Consider the following 24,277-nt stretch of genomic DNA (forward strand, 5'->3'; position numbering starts at 1 on the left):
CCACTGTGTTGGCTGATATGGAACTAAAACAACAAAACCCATGAATATACAAGAGAACAGCTGGAGAAGAACTGTCCACTGGAGTGGACAGTGTATGAAAGGGTTAATTTAATTTGACAGACACATGACTAGTACCAAGCTTCAACTTCTTCTGCTGTATGGAACAACCTGGAAACTGTTGAATTTAAAAAGAGAGTCGACCCACACATGCACCCCCCCGAAACACTCAGGAATCGATAGGAGAATTAATAAGGAATTGGATCACATTGGTATTGCTAAAATCCTATCAATTCACACCCCTAGTGCAGATATCTCTTCTGGCCATAAGGTGCCATTGCATTTTTGATGTTCACATGTTAATATTTGAATGTTTCTGCCACAGAAAGTACTTTGTGTGTTTTATTTTATTTGTTTTTGTTTTTTTATTCAAAGTACAAAATACAACAACTACTTTTCAAACTTTTTGAATATTTTGGGCACATTTCAACAATACCGCGATAATGATAACCTTGATAATTTTGATCACAATAACCATGATATGTAATGTTCATATGGTTACATCTCTAGTTTTTATGTTTTTTTTTGTGATAGGTAGAAAACACATCTTGTGTTTTAAGTCTACTTCTTTTTAATCTAAGTTATTCACAGCTACTTATACTGTGCATCATCTATCTGTCCACTTATTATTTTTATTTTGTCCATTTTCTTGCCTATTTGGTTCAGTTTTCATGAATTTTGTCATATTTTTCTTCCATTTTGCTGCTTATTTTTTGTCTTTCCTCATTTTGACGCTCACATTTGTCCATTTTTTCCCTTATCTATCTATCTAGTGGAGTCTAATCCATGCATTTCAGTCATGTGTTTCGTCTGTTTTAACCTCATATGTTCCCTGAAAAGACTGGACATAAAAAATATCTAATTCCAAACCTTATAATCTGCTCAAAACTGAATGAACCCATTTACCTGCTGATGTTTAGTCTACATTTTAGAGACTCTAATGCCCAATATTAATCACACTTTAAAAAAAAAAAAATGAATGGTTTCAGCCCTGATGCATAATTAAATCCTCATATAGACACCGTGTCCTTGTGCAGATAAAATAGGTCCAATCTAAGTGGAAAAATTCACCAAAATAAGTATGATTGAGCACATGAAACGAGATAAAGAAGAAATATTTCTGTATTTTTAGGGAGGTTATATAAACACATTACAGAAGTGAAATAACCTCTAAACTATCCACTGTTTCCCAGATAAAATTAAATAAACAGTAAGTACATTTGTGATGTGTACCAGAAGACCAGGCTGCTGTATGTGGTGTTAAAGGTTCAGTGTGTAGGATTTACATCTATTTCAGTCACTGAATACAACAGTCATAATAAGTGTGTTTTCAGTGGTGAATAATCACCTGCAATGGATGCGCTGTTGTTACCTCAGACGAGCTGTTTGTATTTACAGAACAAGGTTTGGGTCGGTAATGAACTAAACGTAGGAGGAGAAATGGATTTTTATCGACAACTTCTATTAAAAAAAAAAAAAAAAAAAACAGTTCAGAAAATGAAAATAAAATTTAAAAAAAAAAAACCTACATGAATGATGCAACAAATGGATAAAAATCAGCTTTGCTCTAATTTAATAGCTAAGAAAAGACAATTAATTTAATTAAATTGTGGTTTTGCAATTCATCTGTGAATGCAGTGGATTTATTTTTACTTTTTCAGCTTCTGCAAATTAAGGTTTTTGTTATAATATCAGAAAAAGTCTAAATAACATTAAACTACAGCTTCAATCATGACCTTTTAACTCAACTAAATTAACAGGAAGTGACTAGGCAAGTAATTGTTAGTTTTTCTCTTTTTTTTTAATTAAAGTCAAAATTCCCTCATTTCATCCTCTTTAATGTGAATATTTTCTGTATTTTTTACTCCTTTGTGACAGTTACTGGATATGTCATTGTTCTCAGTTTTAGGAAACACTTTTCTTGACATATTTAAACCCAAACTATCCCTAAATTATTGAAGACAATAACTGGTTGGAACAAAATCATGAGATCCAGCTCAAACCAAAATGGAATTTAAACTTGTGAGTGCATTCACAGGTAAGACAGAAGCTAAAAACTGAACTGAAAGATTAAAAAAAGTACAAAAACTAATGTAAATTTAGAAGCAGGACTGGATAAAACCACAATAATTATATCATTGACATTTCCATCAGAGAACAGCAGTTAAAATTTAACCTAAAAAATCAAAGTCAAGGTCGACACTCGAAGGACTCGTCCAGTATTTTCACAAGTTAAATATAAAACATGAAGGAGATCAACTAGAGCTGAAACAATTAGTCGACTTGAATCAATTTAAAGTTATCAAATAACAGTTTTCCTGAATCGAAGCAACCATTTTTGTTAATTTTATTAGATATTTTCTTGGTTTTGTTGATAATTTTCTTAATTTTGTTGAGCTTTTTCCCATTTTGGTTCATTTTGTAGATTTTGTTTTCCCACTTTTGTTCATTTTGTGAATTTTCTTTTGTTTGCTTTGTTCGTTTTCTTTTTCCATTTGGTACTTTTCGTGGTTGTTGTGTGGTTGTGGACATGTCTTTCACATTTTTCCTTTTTTTTGCCTATTCAAATACTCCCTCAGTTGAATAGAATAGACAGATTAACTGATTACAAAATTCCTCAATAGCTGCAGTTCTAATAAAGACAAAAACATTATTGTAACACATTTGTCAGGTGCAGAATTCCCCCTTCAATCAATGATCAGAGTAAAACTGCAGTAAATGACGGTTCACATTTATCTGATTTATCAGCGTCTCAAACACAAACCCTCAAGAAAAAGAAAAAAAAAAAAAAAACCTGGCTATCTTTACTCACCGATTGGATATTAAATGCACTGTTGGTTCCCACGGCAACGGCTGGTGTGAGTAAAGCTGATAATTTTCTCAATTTTTGTTGAATTTTTTTTTTTTTTTACTTTGTTCATTTTGTTGATTTTTTTTCTTGGTTTTGCTGAATTTTTTTTATTAGTTTCTTAATTTTGTAAATTTTTTTCATTTTGTTGATATTTTCTCAATTTTAGGTCATTTTGTTGATTTTTTTTTCATTTTTCTTCATTTTATATACTTTTCTACTACTGTTACTGTTGGTATTTCTATATGGATTTCTATCCTTTTACTTTTATACTTTTTGTGGTTGTGGACATGTCTTTTCCACATTTTTACTTTTATTTTTTTGCCTATTCAAATGATAGAATATAATTTGAAACAATGTAATTGAATAGAATAGACAGATTAACTGATTACAAAAATCATCGATAGCTGCAGTTCTAATAAAGACAAAAACATTATTATAACACATTTGTCAGGTGCAGAATTCCCCTTTAATCAATGATCAGAGTAAAACTGCAGTAAATGACGGTTCACATTTATCTGATTTATCAGCGTCTCAAACACAAACCCTCAAGAAAAAAAAAAAAAAAAAAAAAAAAACCTGGCCGTCGTTACTCACCGATCGGATAATAAACACGCTGCTGGTTCCCACGGCGACGGCTGGTGTGAGTAAAGCTGCTCTTATGTAGGTAACAAAGGCTTTCTGAAACACTCAAACGGGCCTTTTCAACATTTAATTGCAGAAGAAATGTACAGTGAATGTTTGGAACATTTCACTAAGAGAACGAACAGAGGAAAATGAGTGTTATTACAGCACTGTGAGTGGGGAAATAAAGGCGCTACGAACGCCCAAGGACGGGTTATTGTGTCCCTGCGATCCGCTAGACTGATAGCTGTAGAACCGTGGATGCTCTCGCCGCGCAATCATCCTGGGACCTCGTTTACACAAACAAATCTGAAAACAGCATCTGAGAATATACTAATGGCTCATGCTTGCAAGGCCCACACAGGTCAAATCGATGGGATGCTTTGGCTTTGAACATTCTTCTAATGTATTGCCAAGGGTTTTCCCATGTCGCCCAATTTACAAGTTGGGAGATTTGTATACGCCGATAAGCCAGAGCTGAAACTTTTAATTTTCTTACCCTCTGTTCGTTCTTAAACATTTCATAGAATATCAATAGCAAGTGATGGACGGAGCATTGGCAGTATGTCTGGGTAACGTCTCAGATGTATAATTGACATATATATTGGTGTATTTAGTGTTTAATATTAATCCTTAACTGTGAAAAACCTACAGCAATTAGGATAAAAATCTGGAGATGCAACACATACCACGACGCAGGGGTTAGGATTAGATATTCAAGAGCTAAACAGTCAGCCAAGTACCGGTCTACATAGAAAAGTGGACGTAGACCCCGACTGGTACTTTTAGACATCACTGTCTTTGGGGTTTTTAGGCTAAAACTGAACTTTTTTTTTTTTCATAAATTGGCTAAAATGTGCTTAGAGGTCTTATTTCTGTCTTTGTGCATAAGAAATCAACAGAAGTGAATCCCCAAAGGAACGTTGTGTTGGTAAATGCAAGTTCTGCAAATGTACAGGATTTCAGTTCTGTTCAACATGTTGATGCTCATATGAACTATATTTTCAGCTCAAAAATGTCCAGTTTCATCACAATTAATGCTATATTTTCACGTCACAAATGACCAAGTTATATTTGAACTGAATTTACCTGAAAAACAAATATTCTATTATTTTAGATTCCTCAGTTTTTCTTACCAGATTCTCTCCTACATATCACGTTTTATTTTTACAGGTTCAATCTGGAGTATGGTGCTGATCCATCCTGCTTATGTTCCACCAATACATACATGAAGAATGTCACACGTCACTTTTTAAATCAACAGTTTTCTAATAATAAGCATTTTTATGAAGATATAACAATTCTATATTGTTCTTTCCTCTTTAGTCTGATGATAAACTATCCAATAAATAATAGTGCTCCTAGTTTTTGCACAGGGATCATTAGTGTAAACGCTGACATGGCTGCAGAGCATCAGTATGATGGGATCCACAACAACCATGTCACATCCGTCCACTGACACATTTAGTGTTTTTGTGTCAGCTGGGATTGTTTTAGATCCACAATACCAACATTTATGAATAAGAGGAGAATTAGCAATAGTAAGTCTATAAGTTTATTACTAATAAAGTACTGGCACTGACCAGAGCATCATGGGTAATGTCACGTCCGTCCACCAGCAAAAGTTTTCACATCCACGTGCTATTCCAAATCCAATATTTCTGAAAATAGAGCTTCCACTGTCAAAGAATATCAGTAGTCTGTGCACAAATGGATTAGCATTATTTACACACGGTTCTATGCATTTATGACAACTATTTTTTTTTTTTTTTTTTTTTTTTTTACAAAAATGGCCCCACATTTGATCCCCCAAGTAAATTTTAGCCGATTCATTTTCATCTATGTACGTGTATTTGTTATTCGTGGTTTTCGCATTTTGAGATCCAGGTTAGGTTGGTATGGGCGTCAATATTGGTTCGGGGGGAGGGGTTTAAACTTTGTGTGTCACAAAATCTTGAATCATAAATTGCGAATTAATTTCTTTTTTTGTGTATTGTAATTTTGCAGATGCACAATGAAAATAAATTTAAAAATTGACCCCCCGATGTAGATTTAATTTGTGTAATAATGTAATTCCCTATTTGTAAATATTATTTTAAAAAAGTTTCCTCGGCAAATCATATTTATCCACCAACTGTTCCAAAGACATTAGAGAGCCCTCCCTATGTAGAACTTTTATTTTCCATAATCCCTTTTCTTTCCAACATCTGAATCCCATGTCAGCTCTTTCTGGTTTAAAGTTATTTATGATTTATGATCGGTGAAAAGCATGGAAGCCTATGAGATCTGTTTCAAAAGTGGTGAGCTTGGTGCCAAACAGATATGGTATTTCTGAAAACTGAACATATTCGAGCAAAACCACGGAGGTAAATAGGTGAAGATGTACTCCAACGGTTAAAAAGTGTCAGTTCGTCAAGTGTTTGGCAGTCGAGTCGGTGCAACTTCCCAACAACAGCCACGGTCGAGCTGTTTGTCGGGGGAAAAAATAGGTTTTATTCACTAAAGAGAAGCCGTACGATTCCAACTCAGCAGGTGGACAAGCTGTCGATGGAAGCCTACACAGCAGATATCCAAGCCCTGTGTGGGACCTACTGGAGCGTCCAAATACAACAAATGAGAGCGCAACGACGGAGATCTGCGAGTCAGTGTTGGTAGGATAAGTTCAGTGGAAGTCAGGCATTGTTGGGTAACATTACAAAAGAGTAAAGAAGTAAACACGCCATGTTTTGGCAACTATTTTTGGTCCAACTGAGACCAGCGAGTAGATTTAGATTAGATTTCACTTTTACTAGTAGAAGGCGTTTGAAAGAAGCAAAAAGTATGGACGAAGAAATGAGAGTCAAAACGAAAGTATAGTTCAAGGTCAACATGTTGGAGGTGTAACTGTACTTCTAAGGATGGATGGATGGATGGATGGACAGACGGACAGACAGACACATGAATGAACGGATGGACGGATGAAAGGATGGACGAATGGATGATGGATGGATGGATGGATGGATGAAAACATGGAGGGATGTTCAATGAATGGATGGATGGACAGACTGACGACAAATGGATGGATGGATGGATGGATGGATGGATGGACAGATGAATAAATGAATGGACAGATGAAAGAATGAATGGACAGATGAAAGAATGAATGGATGATAGATGGACAGACAGACGAATGAATGGATTGATGGATGGATGGATGGACTGACGACAGATGGATGGATGGCCTCCAGACCGCCCAGCTCTGATTTGCTTCATTCTTAATATTAAAAATACAGTGTTTAGTTTTAATAATTTCTCTGCCTTTTGGTCTTCACCTCTCTTGTTGTGGTTTGTAGACTCTGAAGCCTGGTTGCCCCCGTTACCATGGTAACGGTATGTGATGCTTGCACCTATATATACATATCGACACAACTAAAACATTAGCTAAAAACTCAACAAAAACCAACTGTCGTACTAGAGAACACGACTCAAATAACACTTAAATGGTCAAATATATAAACCAGCAAACTCGGCAGCGCTAAGCTAACAGCGCTAAGCTAACACTAAGCAGATCCAACAGTTCAAGGACTATTTTAACCAATAAAATTCACTGAACAAGACAAAGAACAAAAATGAAGATCACATGAAAAGATGATGATGAATTGGCTGTTTTATTTTTTGGTTTTTTTACCATAATTTGGTTTTATATAAATGAATCCTCTGCTATCAACGCTAACCCATTGGTTTGTGCTACACTGAAATGCCTCACACTGGCAACAAATGGAGCTGCGTTTAAGGATGAAAAGTTGTCTGATTTATGAGGTTTAATAAAATATTTCACCTGCATAATGTCTACCATAAATACAGTTATATCACTGGGAACAGAGCGTCTAATGTGAAGTTGGACTCCTTACCCAAACATAGTTATATAACTGTACATATCCTGGTGATCATCGGCTTAAATTACCTTGAAGACATGAAAAACCTCCATTAGAGCCAATCAATGCATCACTCAAACTGTGTATTTGACAGTATTTGCTTTTACTGACGCTCTTTAAGTAGAATTGGGTACATGGCGAAACCTGCCTAAGGAGAATTCAGACATAAAATAAATGCATTAGCGCTCTCATACAGATTTCTACTCTATATTCAGTGCAGAGGCTCCGTATTTTACATCTGTCTATACTAAAACTCCATTTTACGTGCTTTCCTTAACGACACCGACGTCACATTTTCAATTTTTAACGACATTACCATCGATTCCCCTGTGAAAAGTAGATCATAAATTAACATTCATCACCACTCTACTTCGATCCAATGATATTTTCGTACACCCCGTACCTTTCTGAGCCCTTAAAAAAGTTGCACATCTCCGAGCTGAGCCCCACATTTTCCAACCTGCGAGTAAAAAACCAGCCTTTAGACTTTAAGCAGAGCTCTTCAGCCTTAACTGTGCACTTGTAATTTGCATGTATTTGGCACCAGCCGAGCGCCTCCTTTTCACTATGATTACCAAGAGCAAAAAAAAAAAATAGGTCAGTCATACAAGACCACTCATCCACACCTGTGCACTGTCTGTACACTTATTAAAGCTCGTACGAGTGGAATGTGAAATCTGACTGTTCCACTCCCACACAGTCTCACAAAAACTACCGCACAAAGCTGCACAAAACGGCAGGAGGCGTAATGATCTTTAGGAAAATCTGAAGAATCTGTGTATCATTTTTGTTTTTTGTGTTTTTTGTACAGCTGCAGTAACCAAACAATTTCCTGCAAAGGATCAGTAAAGTATCTATCTATCTATCTATCTATCTATCTATCTATCTATCTATCTATCTATCTATCTATCTATCTATCTATCTATCTTTTGTTCTTTTCATATTCGATTGAGAATCCACAATCAGAAAATGAAAAAATAACTGGTTATTTCATTATTCATGTACGAATCAAAAACAAACAGAACAAAAGAAAAACTAGTGGTTAATTTGATTTTCGCTTGAAAATGAAAGTAAAATTTAATTTCAAGGAGGTTTTCTTTTTCAGTGTCAAAACAGATAAACCAAAATTTTTTAAAAAAAGATTGATTTTTGTTTTCTCTTTCTAATAACAAGAAAAGAAAGTTACAACCCGACAGAAATGGAAAAACGGACCAAAACCAGCATTTTTTTTTTTTTTTTTCATTTTCTGAGACCAGATGTTGTTATTGTCGAGGAAAGAGCGCTAATCGTTAGGTCACAAAGATTCTTACGAATGGTGGGTTTGTACGAAAGCTGGACATCTGAGACATACTCCTTGGTCAGTGTCTCTGTTGGCAATTGGATTTTATTTTCAGAAAAAAAAAAAAAAGAAAAAAATAGTGGTTAATTTGATTTTCACTTTAAAATAGAAGAATTCAAATTGAATTTCAAGGCGTTTTTCTTTTTCAGTGTCAAAACCGATAAACCAAATTTAAAAAATGGATTGATTTTTGTTTTCTCTAATAAGAAAAAAGGAAGTTACTACTTGACAGAAATGGAAAAATGGACCAAAAACACATTTTTTTTTTTTTTTTTTTTTTCATTTTCTGAGACCGGATGTTGTCATTTTCAAGGAAAAAGCACTAATGCCTCGGTCACAAAGATTCTTACAAATGATGGGTTTGTGCAAAATCTAGACATCATAGACATGCTTCTTTTATGAATGTCTATGAACTCCAGATTTCATATGAACTGGAAGATTTGTACAAATCCATCGTTTGTAAGAATCTTTGTGACCTCGATGGCATTAGTGCTCTTTCCTTGAAAATGACAACATCTGGTCTCAGAAAACGAAAAAAAAAAAAAAAAAAAGTGTTTTTGGTCCATTTTTCCATTTCTGTCAAGTAGTAACTTCCTTTTTTCTTATTAGAGAAAACAAAAATCAATCCATTTTTTAAATTTGGTTTATCGGTTTTGACACTGAAAAAGAAAAACGCCTTGAAATTCAATTTGAATTCTTCTATTTTAAAACGACAATCAATAAACCACTAGTTTTTTTTCTTTGGTTTCTGAAAAGAAAATCCAATCACCAGCAGATGTACTGTCCAGAATCCATGTATCATTCGTTCTTTTCATATTCAACTGAGAATCCACAATTGGAAAACAAAAGAAAAAGGACTTATTTCATTATTCATGTACGAATCAAAAATCAAAAGATAAGTTGATTTTTGATCAGTTTATCTGTTGGCAATTGGATTTTCTACTCAGAAACAAAGGAAATACTAGTGGTTAATTAGATCTTCGCTTTAAAATGGAAGAATTAAAATTTAATTTCAAGTTGTTTTTCTTTTTCAGTGTCAAAACAGATAAAATTTAAAAAAACAGATTAATTTTCGTTTTCTCTAATACCAAAAAAGAAAGTTATTACTTGACAGAAATGGAAAAACGGACAAAAAATGGCAGGGTTTTTTTTCACTTTCTGAGACCGGATGTTGTCATTTTCAAGGAAAGAGTGCTAATGCCTAGGTCACAAAGATTCTTACAAACAACGTGTTTGTACGAATCTTTCAGTTCGTATGAAATCCGGAGTTCATAGACATTCGTGGAGGGATAACGCCTCTGATGTTCAGATTTCACTCTTTTGACACTGAAAAAGAAAAATGCCTTGAAATTCAATTTTAACTCTTCTATTTTAAAGCAAAAATCAATTAACCACTAGTTTTTCTTATGTTTCTGAAAAGAAAATCCAATTACGAAAAGATACACTGACCGTCTACGAACTCCAGATTTTGTACGAACTGGAAGATTTGTACACACCCATGGTTCGTAAGAAACTTTGTGACTTAGGCATTAGTGCTCTTTCCTTGTAAATGCAAAAAACCTGCCATTTTTGGTTCGTTTTTCCATTTCTGTCACTTTTTTTTTATTAGAGAAAATGAAAATCAGTTCATTTTTTAAAATTTGGTTTATCTGTTTTGACACTGAAAAAGAAAAACGCCTTGAAATTCACTTTTAGATCTTCTATTTTAAAACAAAAATCAATTCAACAACTAGTTTTTATTTTGTTTCTCAAAATAAAATCCAATTAACAACAAACACACTGACCCTTTTCATTCTTTCGACTGTACACACAAAGTAAAAACTGGAAATAAGCAAACGGACCAAATGTGGGGTTTCATGTTGACAGTCGAAAGAATGAAAAACAACTCACTTTTTGATTTGTGAACGAATAATGAAATAACCAGTCATTTGTTCATTTTACAATCATAGATTCTCAGCTGAATATGAAAAGAACTAATGATACTCTGATTCGGTCACATTGGTTAAAATGTGTTTTCGGCGTAGACTTGGTGGCTTCAGCATACACTTTTTATGAATCAACAAACGGCGTCGGTCAAGCTGTCAGTTATCTTTGGATTGTTTTTTTTTGTTTTTTTGTTTTTTTTTCACAGCAGTACGAAAACCGAGGATGTTTCTTACTCTTCAGCCTGCCTGCAAATGACTTAATGAAGAAAGCCGAGGTGGAAGACGGGCCATGCAGCTGCAGAATCACATGTCAATCTACCTCCTACAGCGGCTTCAATAATTCATAACCAGGTTCTGGCGGAGGTTTGAAAAAAATATGGCTTCATTAAAAATATATAGGAAATGTTTAAGGTGACTTCGCCACTAGAGAGCAGACGGAGTCCAAAACAAACTCACAGCAACACACCTATAAATACATCAGTTAACAAGTTTATGACCTGTGTGGTACCGAGCGACTGGAGAACAGGAGTCCACTGTTTACTGGTCCGGTGTTATTGGCACAATTCAACCATTTCTACAACAAATACCTGGATTTTTGGTTTGTTAAAGGTTTGAGTAGATGCAGGTGTAACTGCTGTGGTTTTGTGTCTGTAGATTTAACCTGAACTGATGGAGTCACAGTGATAAATCCAGCTGCTTCTTTTTTTCATTCTTGTTCATTTTGTTGATTGTTTTTTTTGTTTTGTTGATAGTTTTCTTAATTTTGTTGATTTTTTTTCATCAGTTTTTTTCATTTTGTTGATTTTTTTTTTCATTTTGTTGATTTTCTTTTTCCATTTTTGTTCATTTTATGGATTATTTTCTCGGTTTAGTTGATCATTTTCTTCAATTTGTTGATTACTTTTTCACTGTTCATTTTGTTGATTGTTTTCTTGGTTTTGTTGATAGTTTTCTTTATTTTGTTGATTTTCTTTTTCCATTTTTGTCCATTTTATGGATTATTTTCTTGGTTTTGTTGATCATTTTCTTCATTTTGGTGTTTTGTTTTGTTTCTTTTTGTCAGTTTTGTTGATTTTTATCTTGGTTTTGTTGAAAAGTAAATTTTTTTCATTTTTGTTCATTTTATAGATTTTTTTTCTTGGTTTTGTTGATTATTTTCTTGATTTTGTTAATTTTTTTTCCCATTTCTGTTCAGTTTATAGATTGTTTTCTTGGTTTTGTTGATAGTTTTCTTAATTTTGTTGATTTTTTTCTTCAATTCTTGTTAATTTTTTTAAAAATTTTTCCCTTTTTTGTTGATTTTATGTATTATTTTCTTAAATTGTTGATAATTTTCTTCATTTTGTTGATTTATTTGTTCATTTTTGTTCATTTTGTTGATTTTTATCTTGGTTTTGCTGAATAGTTTAATTTTTTTTTTTTCATTTTTGTTCATTTTATGGATTATTTTCTTGGGTTTGTTGATGTTACTGACTCTGCAAGTAGTTATTAAAAAAAAAAAAAAGAATAACAATATAAATGTTCTTAACGTAACTTTTTGAAAATTACCAAAGACTTTCCTGCAAAATGTGTTGAATAGAAATACAAGCACATGTAGATGCTAATGCTAATGCTAGGTGCTGTGTGTGTGTAAATGTAGACTCCATTTCCCTACAGGGATAATAAAGCAAGTTAACCTTAATAATATTAATCCACTCCAAAAATTTCAGTGCAAGAACCAAACTGGGTTCAAACTTTCAAATGTGAAAACCACAGAAAACTCAACTGCACAGACATGACAACATTTTGGATTAAACTGTTTTTGTTTTAAATGCTTCACCCCCTGTTTCTTCTGATTTATTGGGTGGTTTTCAAACTAGCTTCCAGTTGCAGTAGCGCCACCTGGTGTACTGGAGTCTATACGTTGTAATTAATTGGCTATTACATTCCACTCAGGAGAGTCTGCTGAGTTAAATGCGACACCTAGAGGTTAAAGTTAGTTACCGGCCTGTTCCATAATTAGGTTTTTACCATAAATCAGTTTTAATATTTTTATCTACAGCTCGACCCCCATGAATTTGCACATCCCTGATACATAACACACACATTAGAGTCAACACATTAAAGAAGTATTAACTGTAGCGGCACAGAAAAGGCGACTGGCTGCAGCAGTACAACTTCCTCAGCAATAATTTCCTGAAATGAAATAGTTTAATCCCTTAGAGGAAGGCAAGTGTGTTAAGAAAGGAGGACAGTGCCTTCCAGAGACAGATGATGTCCAAAAAGAGGAAAGAGAGGATACAGGTGCTGCGCCTCCCGTGTTGTAAAACATGAGATTTTATCACTTTGGAGAGAAAAAAAAAAGTTCATACTAAGTGTTTTTAGCTTGGTTGGGGAATAGGTGGGTCAGACGGAGCCTGGTTTTGGGCGTTCCTTCCAGGCCTCTGTACTGCAGTGTTGTTCTGTTGCATCTTTACAGGCTTTGGAAGCTGCTGATTCAGAGATAGAAGCAGATTATACGGACGCCGCTAATTGCTTTTTTAGCGAGGATCACAAGAATCGCTGCCAATAACGTTAAAAGCATGAATCTGACACGTCGTAACAACCGCAATTAATATAATAATATATAATCAAACGTACAGCACTTGTTAGTGTGTGACATCTTTGGAAACGGGTTCCTTTAAGCCTCGAGGCTTTTGGTGCGATTCAGACGTTAAAAACATCTTTCACTGATAACTAAGTGGTTTTGACCAGCGCTGTCATCAATGTAGCCCTCCACCACCACTACTACTACCCCCCATCCTGTCCTTCAGACTGTTCTCAGCCATGAAATATTCATAGAAATGTTAAGGATTGGACTTATGAAGTAATTTGCTATACTTCATTTCAAGTGCGTCTTCAATTTCTCGAGGCTTTGAAGTGAGTGCTTTTTCTATTTGTATGTGTTGAGTGAGTGACGGAGCGTGCCCATGCACACATGGTACTCGAGGATCTCTAAACAACCCCATTAGCTCCTCGGTGTCACTCATTTCCCCTGCTTCGCCGGCTTTCTCGTTCCCCCCGCGGACCCCGGAGGAGCCAAAAAACCTGTGGTTTATGTACACTTCATATCTGAGGGGGACCTGGACCGTTATCCCAGCAGAGAACAACACATCATTTTCTCCTGTCAAGCCTTCTGTTAGGCCTCATCACAGAGAGCAAGCACTCAGGATCCATGATATTATTAGTCTCCCAGGGAAGGTTGTTCATTCAATTTTCCCCACAACATTGCACTGTAGCCGAGGCCCTTCAGCGCTCTGAGAAAAAAAGGAAAGAGCAGGAGATAGTGAAGAGGCAGAGCTGCTGTTAATCCAGTCTGTGTTCACGGATACACCTGGAAAACATCCAAGAATCTGGACAAAGTGGAAGGAAGGTCTGACATCGAGTCCACCCTCCACACAGTCTTAGAGGTGATAATTATTGTATGGGTCAATATATAATTGAGGGACTTTTTGAGTTTCTTTTACAGGGGAACATAGCTGACAAGTAGAGTTGACATTAGGGATGTAACGACATGAAAATGTCATATCACGGTTATTGTGACCAAAATTATCACAGTTATCATTATTATTGCGGTATTATTGAAATTGTGCTCAAAATGTTCAAAAAGTACTGATACACACTGAAATAATTTAACCAAGTTGCATTAAAAAAAAACAAAAAACAAATAAAATAATTGGTACAATGTACCTTCTCTTGGCAGAAACATTCAAATATTAACCCTTAGGGGTCTGAGCCTATTTTGGCCGTTGTTCAGTACTTCTGATTTTGCCTTTATATACTATATAAACAAATGTTTACTATACCCATGTTTGAGATCTTTTCTTTTCAGCACAACTGCATCTATATCATTTGCCTATTATTTTTTCACTTTAACCTACTATATCAACATAAAAGGACAGAAAACACAAAAAAATATAAAAACCGATTTGAAAAATGTATATAATTTATTGCATAAATAACACAAAGATGCTTAACAAACCTTTTCAAAGACTTTAAAAGTGAATATTGGTTCCAAATATTAGGTATATAAAATCGAATTTGTAATAAATAAAAACTATACTCAAATATTTGACATAAAAGCATGTCTTTACGCAGTTTGTTCCCCTAAAAGTGCGGTAATCAAACACGGTTATCATGATAATTAGAATTTAAATGGTAATACTAACCGTCTGCAATTTTACTGCAGTTTATTGTTATACTGGTAATCATTACATCCCTAGTTGACATTTGGGCTGTTTTCAGGATTCATAAGTTTACACCTTTATTTAGAATGTTTTTATAGTCTGGCTTTGATTCATGTCAGGAAGAATAGAATAGAATAGAATAGAATAGAATAGAATAGAATAGAATAGAATAGAATAGAATAGTTAATTGTGCACGTTTTCACATGATTCCATGACAAAACTGGGAAACTTCCAAAGGTACAATTAAAAATACTGCATATGATACAATAAATAACATAACAGGAAAATTAACTTGTCCACAAATAACTTCAATTGCTGATTTTTGTCTTTTACTGATTGTTTTATGCCTCTATCACAGTATGAAGGTAACGGTTTATTTCTGTACTTAATGCCATTGAACACTGGAACACAATGTATTAATTATTTTTGTATTTTAGGCCTAAATGCATAAATAATGTACAGCACAAACAGTAAATAATATATTATGAATAATGACAGGTACCGGTAAAGGAAGCAGATGAAGTGGATGCAACAAGATGATGTAAAAACACGTTGATAAAATGAAATGGAAATTAATTTTCAGAGGCAGCAGAGAAGAGCTTAGTAAGTACTGACTTTACTAAGGCTGTGTGGAGATAAGAGGAGACGCTTCTGCAGGTTTTAGAAGATGTAATGAGACCAAAACAAGGAAATTAGATGAAAAAATGTGAACAGTCTAAGAAGACGTACAAAGAAGACACAAAGAGAAATGCAACATAAAACACCAAATAAGATGAAAATGCAGGAAAAATGTACTGAGGTGAAAAAATATAAGACATGATGATGTAAGATATGATTATTTGCACAATAAAAAAAGAAGAAAAACAAATATAAAATACAACAAATTGCGAAGTTGATAATAAAAAAAATCCAAGAGGTTTAAGAACTGATCTAATCCAAGTATAAGCATCAAGACACAAATACGTCACAATAAAACAGGTAAGAGATATTAAATGTAGTTAATATAAGGTAAGTGTTTTGGAATATGTATGGATGTAAACGATACAACAAACCAAACATGACATTAAAGTCAAAAGGATGTAAAAGGTGCAACAAGATGAAAAAATATTCAAACCTAAGACTTAACATGATGAAACCAACAACAAAAAAAGTCACAGCAACTAAATGCAACAAGACACAGAGATGAAAATGATGTCAGCGTCAGAAAACCTGGATCAGGAGAAAACATGACCTGAGATTCTAATTTATTGGGTTTTTAGCTGGAAACAGTTGGAAACAACTGGTCTACTGTTGATGCAGAAAAGCTGAAGAGTAGAACAAGAAAGATTTGACTGTGTCAAACCCGAAACAAGACAAAACAAAAGCCCATCTGGATTTAACTCAGCAAACCGTTGTTCAAAAGATCCTTCCAGTGGATAATTACAAGAGTACAACTCAACTACACGGTGGTTTAAGTGGACGAAATACTGGTAAAACAAGTCTGAACAATAGAACAACTCAACTATTCAGTGGTTAAACCAGATTTAGAAATGGCTAAACTTGGCTGTGTAGTAATACCAAATTCAGAGATTCTTTAAACTGATACGAAATTAATGAAAACACTAAAAAAAAAAGACAATAAAACTGAACTATAAGGTAGTTAAAACAGAGACAATGTTGATAAAACAAGTCTAAAAGATAGTAAAATCAGATTATTTGATGATTAAACCAGAATAAAGTAGAGTAAAACCAGACTAAAAGCTGCTTTAAACAGACTCTAATGCCGCATTTCCACTACGTGGAACCGGCTCGACTCGACTCAGGTACCAGGTCCTACTCCTGGAGACCGTTTCCATTACAGGATACTACCCACTTTACAGTACCTGGTCGTCATAGTGATGCGGCGTGCTATTTCCGTGTCGTCTGCTCAGAGAGTCGCTGATAAACTCACTCGTTGCTTGTTGTCTCATCAAACTCATGCTGAATTTTTCCATCGGCCACCAAAGACTAAATCTCCTGACTGAATGGTGTAGTTTTAAGGGCTGTCATCATGTGGATTAACCTACCGCTACATTTACTGTCAATTTCCGCATCCATTTTTTGTAAAACGGCGGGTCACAGAGACGACTCTGACCAATCAGTGGTCTGCAGTGTTTACACGTCACATTTTAGTATCTGGTCCCCAGTCCTGGAACCTTGGCAGAGGTGATACCAAAAAACTAGTACCGGGTACCAGATTCCAGGTCCTTTTTCATAATGGAAACGCAAAAAGGCCGAGTCGAGTCGGTACCACATAGTGGAAACACGGCATAAGTTGGTAAAACCAGTGTAAAAGACAATGAAACTAAATTACAAGGTGGTTAAAACAGACTAAATTTTGATAAAATAAGTCTTAAATATACTAAAACCAAATTATTTGATGGTTAAACCAGACTTAAAGATGACTAAACTAGACTAAAGTAGAGTAAAACCAAACTAAAAGGGGCTTTAAACAGATTAAAGTTGGTAAAATCAGCATAAAAGACAGTAAAACTAAACGGGAAGGTGGTTAAACCAGACTTAAAAATGGCTAAGCTAAAGCAGAGTAGTGACTGGACTCTTTAGTGGGCTAGTTTTGGTCCACGGGCCGTATGTTTGACACCCCTAGTCTAGACTGTGGATATTTCTATTCAACTGATGGAAACATGGGATGGTTCAGTACACGGCATTAACAACCAGAACAGGATCTCGTTTTGTTGAAGAGCCGTGGTCACCAGAACCTTCAAGGTTAGCGACTGAACACCTGAACGCTGTGTGAATATTGGGCCGGCAGTCGACGCTGGACGTGTTGTTTGTGAATGGCTTCGACATAAAGGAAAAGAATCCAATCGGAGGCATCTGGAACATTGGCTTTAAAAAAAAGAGAACAGCTTCTTGTGCTGTATCTTCACCAGAGGCTGCACAGTTCAATCCCACTCTCACTCACAAAGCCCAAGGCTTAATCCCCTCAGTGGAGAAGCCGTTTGTTTGAGGATAGCCCCGACCGCCGCCCCGCCGCCGCCGCCGCCTCGCCGTCCTTGCTGTGCCCTTCAAAGACGTACTGGCAGATCTTCACTCTGGATTTTTTTTTTTCTTTTCCCTCCTTCTTTAACGCCTTTCCCAAGCCTCCGCCGGCCCTCACCTCGTCTAATTTATTTCTCTCAAACATTTCGCTTTTGTTTTGCTGACAGTCGGCGAACGCTATCCCATGAAACACCCTGTTAAATGTTAGATCTCTCTACTGAGGTTCCCAAACGCCTGGATGCCGGCAGTAAACACCAGTTGGTTTTCTCGATTTATCAAAGTGAGAATGAGCTTTTGGTTTCATTTTAGAGATGTAAAAGACGGCGGTCGGCAGAAACCTCTGTCGGGACAGCCTCGGTCAACGCCTGGCCTTTACGATCAGCTATAAGTTCTCATTAAAGGCCAGTGTTTAATAAGAATTAATTGCAGCCTGTTTAACACTGATAGGTTATCTACTGGAGGCAAAGCACAAGTAAATTATATTGACCTTTCATCTTTAGATAATACACAGATGTGTTCGGCACGGAAAAATTGGGAAAATGCTAAAAATGTAGGCGCTAATGGTTCCATCCAGACCAGGGCAGCGCAATTAATCGCAATTATAACTTCAGCCTGTGCAATTATATACTATATAATGGAAAAGTGTGCAGTTTAAAAGGTCTATAGTCTGCATTGTGGATCTATGACACTGAGCAGAAAGTACAAGGATTAAGTGAAGTCACTAACTTTTTGTCTTGTTATGCTATATATCTAAACTCAGTACTTTAATGTTTTTTATTGCTAGTTTAAAGGGGTCATATTTATCTAAACCCACTTTTATTAGTGTTTGGTTCATTTATTTGTGTATTTGGACCCTAATAGTTCATACAGTTTGAATTTGAACCCTCCAGGTGATGCAAAGCTATCTTTATAGAACTGCAACCAATTACTCGATTAGGTGCTTGAAGCCAATGCAAAAATTCACAATTCAATTAATTGACTCGAATTGATTGAAGGGAAATATTCTATTGCAGTTTTCCTGAACTGAAGCTTCTTTGTGCGTCACAATGAGCGTCCGTGTGAAACACAACAGTGGAACCAATAACAGCAGAGAAATGAAGGAAACAAAGCTTTGATTCAGGAGAATTGTGGTTGAATGATTTTTTTTTTTATCACTTGGAGTCGATTAATCGTTTCAGCTCTATATCTTTATATTCATTTGGGCAAAAATCCAGTGGATTTCTACAACCTGTTTTAATTCCTGCTTAATTTGTTACGTTTTAAAACTAGCTACGTTACAGGATGTTTGTTTACCCCCCAGAACCGGGCCCAGATCGGCCCGATCTCGTGACTAAATGCAATCTGACATGCCAGATTGGCAGCAGATACCAATCCTTAGATCGGATTTGGACATCCCTAATGGGGGTGTTGGAAAATATCCGTTCTGCAATATATCGCGATATTTCATTTCACAATACTGTATTGATATTAAAAAGTACTATATTGATATTTTTAGGTATTTATTCAAATGACAGACATGGCGGAGGTTCATTTTTGTTTTTTGGCTTTCTTTATTGTTTATATTTTATTTAGTATCATTTAACACTGTTTTATTAAATAATGGTTATTTGAAGCATCCTAAAAGCACTTCTTACTGTCTGAGAGGCAGATGTTAGTTCCTTTGTTGGGACTGCACAAAAATAATGTTATGATGTTAGTGATGAACTAATAGAATATGAATATTTGAGCAGGATCTTAACCCTTTCATGCATGAATTATGAGACCCTCAGTCGAGATTGTTTTTCCTGCATGTTTTTATTCCTCTTTAGGCATGAAAAAAACATGCCTAAAGAAAATTTCCTTATGAACCTATTTTTCACAGAGCTGCCAAAATGTCCACTCAGCTGGACACCGCATGTTTAATTTTTGGAGCCAAGAAACATGTATTTACTGATATATTTTGTGAAAACTATGAAATAAAAACATTTTAATGCTTATTATAGGTAGTTCATTTATCAGACAGGGGTAGTTCTTTGTTTACCTGCTTTACGAGTTTGTCAGATAAATGAATTATCTACAAAAATTATATGTGGAAGACAGTATGAACCTTTACCAGACATTTTTAATGCTGCTAATCTAATGTTTTCTCACATTTTAACACTCTAACACCAGTCATTACTCTAGTCATTAAGATATAATGCAAAAAAACCAATAACTTTTGTTCTAAAAAAAAACTGTTAATTACAGACTAATAACAATAAAAGCAATTGATTTACACTAAAACATGTTACACTAGATCAGGTTTATCAAGAAGAGTAAAGTTACAGTAATGGTATAAATTGCAGTGTATGGGATGATACAAAAGTGTCCACTGTGTTGGGTGATATGGAACAACAAAACCCATGAATATATAAGAGAACAGCTGGAGAATAGCTGTCCACTGTAGTGACCACTATGTATGAAAGAGTTAAACTGTAATGTCTGTAAAATATAATTTAAGTTTTAACACAGGAATATTTTGTGATATAGCATTAGATCCTGTTGTGATCAAATAAAAATGTGTTTAGTATTTGTGCAGATTTCTGGTGTAATTCAATTCTTCCAGGAAATAATCATTTTAAAAAAAGAAACATACAAAAAAAAAAAGCTTTTTTAACAGTATTATGATACATCGCAATATATCGTATTGTTATCCTAGTATTGTGATTTGTATCGTATGGCCAGATTCTTGCCAATACACAGCCCTAATCCCTAATAGTAACTGGTGATAAATCACTTAAGAAAGGTTAAATATAGAGAAAAATTCATTAAGGAACTGCCACCAAAGTAACACTAGGTCTTAATGGGTTAAACTCATCCAAGAATAAGGATGAGATGATGACATTAACGGAAAAGCATCCGTCAAATAAGGTGGAAATGATGATAAAAGCTGTTATTTCTGTTCCAGGTGAATGGAACTGTGTCCTATTTAGACATTCAAGGCGAACCCCTGACCTACAGGAATAAGGCTCCATTTGGATTTTTACTGCCAACATCAGTGACTTTATAACCGGTTCTTGCACAAGTGTGGGCAGCTATAAATCTCATCTAAGCCGTATGCCAATCCCAACCGGTGGATATGACTGTTATCCTTTGAGAAATTTCCCTGATGCCTAACGAGGCATTTAAGCTCCGGCCGTCGCCTTTGGAAAGAAAGAAGGGATCAAAAAAGAAAGAGGCCGTAATGTCCTCATTCAAATTTGACACAGTTGAAGGAAAACGCTGACCGTTGTGAAGTGGTGGAAGTGGGGAAAAGGGTGATCTGCGCTGCTATTCAGCACTTTTTCAGGAAAAAAAAAACACGAGTATTAGAGCCAGGACTTTTCTATTAGACTTAAGCTTCTTCAGAGAAATCCCCCGATGGTCTGGAGAATCAGGGAAATAATCTCAATCCTTGCATCACTTTTCATCATTTCCCACTCCAAAACTATTTTTTTTAAGACATGCATATTAAATAATCATAAACATTCCAAAAAGCAAATTAGAATATGAGCGCAGACAAACAGCGAACGCAGCGTTTTGGACACTTCCACTGGGGGTTCCACCACTTTTTAAGGGGAACTATGCGAGACTTTTACCGTAGTTAAATAGCTTTGAAGTAATTATGATAGTTAAATGTCTTGTTATTGGGAGAATGGATGCTCTATGGCAGTGTTTTTCAACCTTGGGGTCAGGACTCCATGTGGGGTCACCTGGAATTCAAATTGGATCGCCTGAAATTTCTCGTAATTGATAAAAAAAAAAAAAAAAAAGAACAAACAAAAAATTACTAATGAAAAATATATGGTGAGTTGAGAGCAAGGTTCTAATAGTTTTGGATTTTTTTATCATAGTTTAGTTTTATTTAGTTTTGACTTTTTTTTTCCTCCAATTCAGTTAGTTTTAATTCGTTTTTAGAGCAGGTTTGCTAGTTTTTATTAGTTTTCTATTTTTTTTCTCAATGCTTAGTTTTAGTTTTTTTCATATCTTTTATTTTCTTCGCCGTTGTATTCAGATAATTCCAAGACAGGACTCTGCTGCTTTCTCCCAACTTTAGTCTCCATGTTTCCAGGTCGTGGGAACGAGAAGACGACCTAAACGACAAGTGACGAGAAGTGACGGACCGTGAAGTACCATGTGGGGCCGCGAGCTAAAATTGCTCGAGCGAAATAAATCAATTTCGTATCAATCTGACATTGACAAAGACGAAAACAAAGGGACTTTTATCCGTAATTTTTATATGTTTTAGTTAGTTTTGTAAGGATGCAATACAGTTTCAGTTAGTTATCATTTTTTTCTTTTAATTACAGTTTTTATTTAATACAGTTAACGAAAATGTTTTTTCAATTCTAGTTTTCGCCATTTTGTTAGTTTTCAGTAACGATAATAACCTTGGTTGAGAGAGACAATCACAATCCATAAAAGACATGACAAACGGTGGGTGTTAAACTGCAGCACTGTGGTTCTGTTTATCTGTCAAATGTTCACTGTGGTCGGTTTCAGATGCTGCAGCTCTTTCATAATTCATAGTTTCAGTTCTTGTTTGTTCAGTATTAATTGTCAGCCTTGGAAATCCAAGCTGGACTGACTGTACATATCCTGACCAAGGGAAATCAAATTCTCACTTTGTGCAGTAATCTACACCTGGATTTACTGCCTCTGTCCATAATAATATACATTATACAGACTAAATGTCCTCTAAAATTAACGTTTATTTGCAACCTAGTATAGCAAACTATTACATGACCAAAAACAAATTAATTTTACCCCCCAAAAAAGTCTCCGTTTGGAATGTCTGGGGTCGCCAGAAATTTGTAATGTTAAAATGGGGTCAAGAGCCAAAAAAGGTTGGAAACCACTGCTCTGTGGTTTACGGAACCACAAGACAAACACACCCTCCGCCAGGTAACGCCCCCTAGATATAAACACAAGCCACGCCTTCATTTCACTGGCGTTTACCGTGGCAGAGCCGCAAAAACAAAGAGGTGGGCGTGGTCAGAGGATGGAGGAAGAACAACTAAAGTGACAAAACCAGTGTAGAGGACCAAGCATAAAGATCAGGACAAAGGTGGTAAAATTAGGAAAAACAATAATTTCATAAAGGTGGAAAAATGTTAACACGAGCTCCAAACAAAATGAACAAAGATGGGTGAGACTGAGGTCAACTAAACCAGAACTGCAACAGAACAAAAACAGACCTAACCAGACAATGAACCAAGGTATACTTAAAGAGAAGGGGACTAGCCCAAATCAAACACAAGGGGTGGGGGTGGGGGGGGGCATTACACTAAGAAATTCAACCAAACCATTAACTTAGTCAAAATAACATAAAAAGCAAATAATCACAACTAGACACAAAATACTGTGTGAAACAAAATGTGATTTAAACCAATTTAAGCAACTAAATTAACACAAAGAAACAAACAGAAAACAAACAAAAATTGTTTTTACAGAAGAAAGTTTTGTGATATAGTGTTAAATCCTTTTCTGACCAAATGAAAATTGGTTTAGTATTCGCTCATGTTTCTGGTATAATTCAATTTTCCCAAGAAACATTCTCTTAGAAGAAGAAACAAAACAAACAAAAAATATTGCCTTATTAACAGTATTGTGATGTATTGTGATATATCACATCGTGGTCCTAATGTTGTGATTTCTATTGTATTGCCAGATTTTTGCCAATACACAGCCTTAAACAAGACCAGAGTCTGCCTAGGTCCAGCTTTAGCAGAATGGAGAGAGATGAAAGAAAAAGATGAGGGTTAGATGTGTGCTTACGAAAGTGAATATATACTTCCAAACTGTAGGGGGCGCTCCATAGAGAAAAATGGTACAAAAACAGCAAAGACAGTAAAATCTTACATAGTTCCTCTTGAAGCAGAGTTGTTTTTTTTTTGTTGTTGTTTTTTTTTTTTGGAGTCGACAGCAGAGATAATATGAGTTTCTAATTCTTGAAAATCTGGGCTGACTCACTCAGACTATCGGGGATAGAAGCAGGAGAGGAAGGAGGAGAGCTGCCAGTGATTGATCGGTGAAGCTGTCGAGCGGAGCTGTGAAGGGGGATTGGGAAAGCTCGGATTTGAGAATATGCCAATAACTCATTTCCAAAAAGAAATAAACATCAGTTGCATTTACAGCAAATCAGAGATGCGCCAGAGAGGAAAACATGTTCATTTTCGTATACAAATGCTTGACAACTCCTACACCGCCCAAGCAATCAAGTAATAAAATCACCATTTCTGGCTTCATCAAAGCAAATAAGGATATGCGACTGCAACCGGAACATTTGGGTGGCTAATTGATTGTTCTTGTTCTTCTGTGTTTTGGTGAAATTATCAGGATTATGC

General features: G+C 35.4%; 1 long non-coding RNA gene across 1 annotated transcript; it reads right to left on the reverse strand.

Moving 5' to 3' along the window:
- Positions 1–7,674: 7,674 nt before the first annotated feature.
- On the reverse strand, positions 7,675–22,947 carry LOC115438784 (uncharacterized). Its single transcript, XR_003938158.1, has 3 exons — positions 22,841–22,947; positions 16,954–16,959; positions 7,675–7,685 (listed from the first exon to the last, which is right to left on the reverse strand). It is a non-coding gene; the product is annotated as an uncharacterized LOC115438784 (long non-coding RNA).
- Positions 22,948–24,277: the final 1,330 nt, after the last annotated feature.

This window comes from Sphaeramia orbicularis, chromosome 18 (genome assembly GCF_902148855.1).
Source record: "Sphaeramia orbicularis chromosome 18, fSphaOr1.1, whole genome shotgun sequence".
In the NCBI taxonomy this organism is placed as follows: domain Eukaryota; kingdom Metazoa; phylum Chordata; class Actinopteri; order Kurtiformes; family Apogonidae; genus Sphaeramia; species Sphaeramia orbicularis.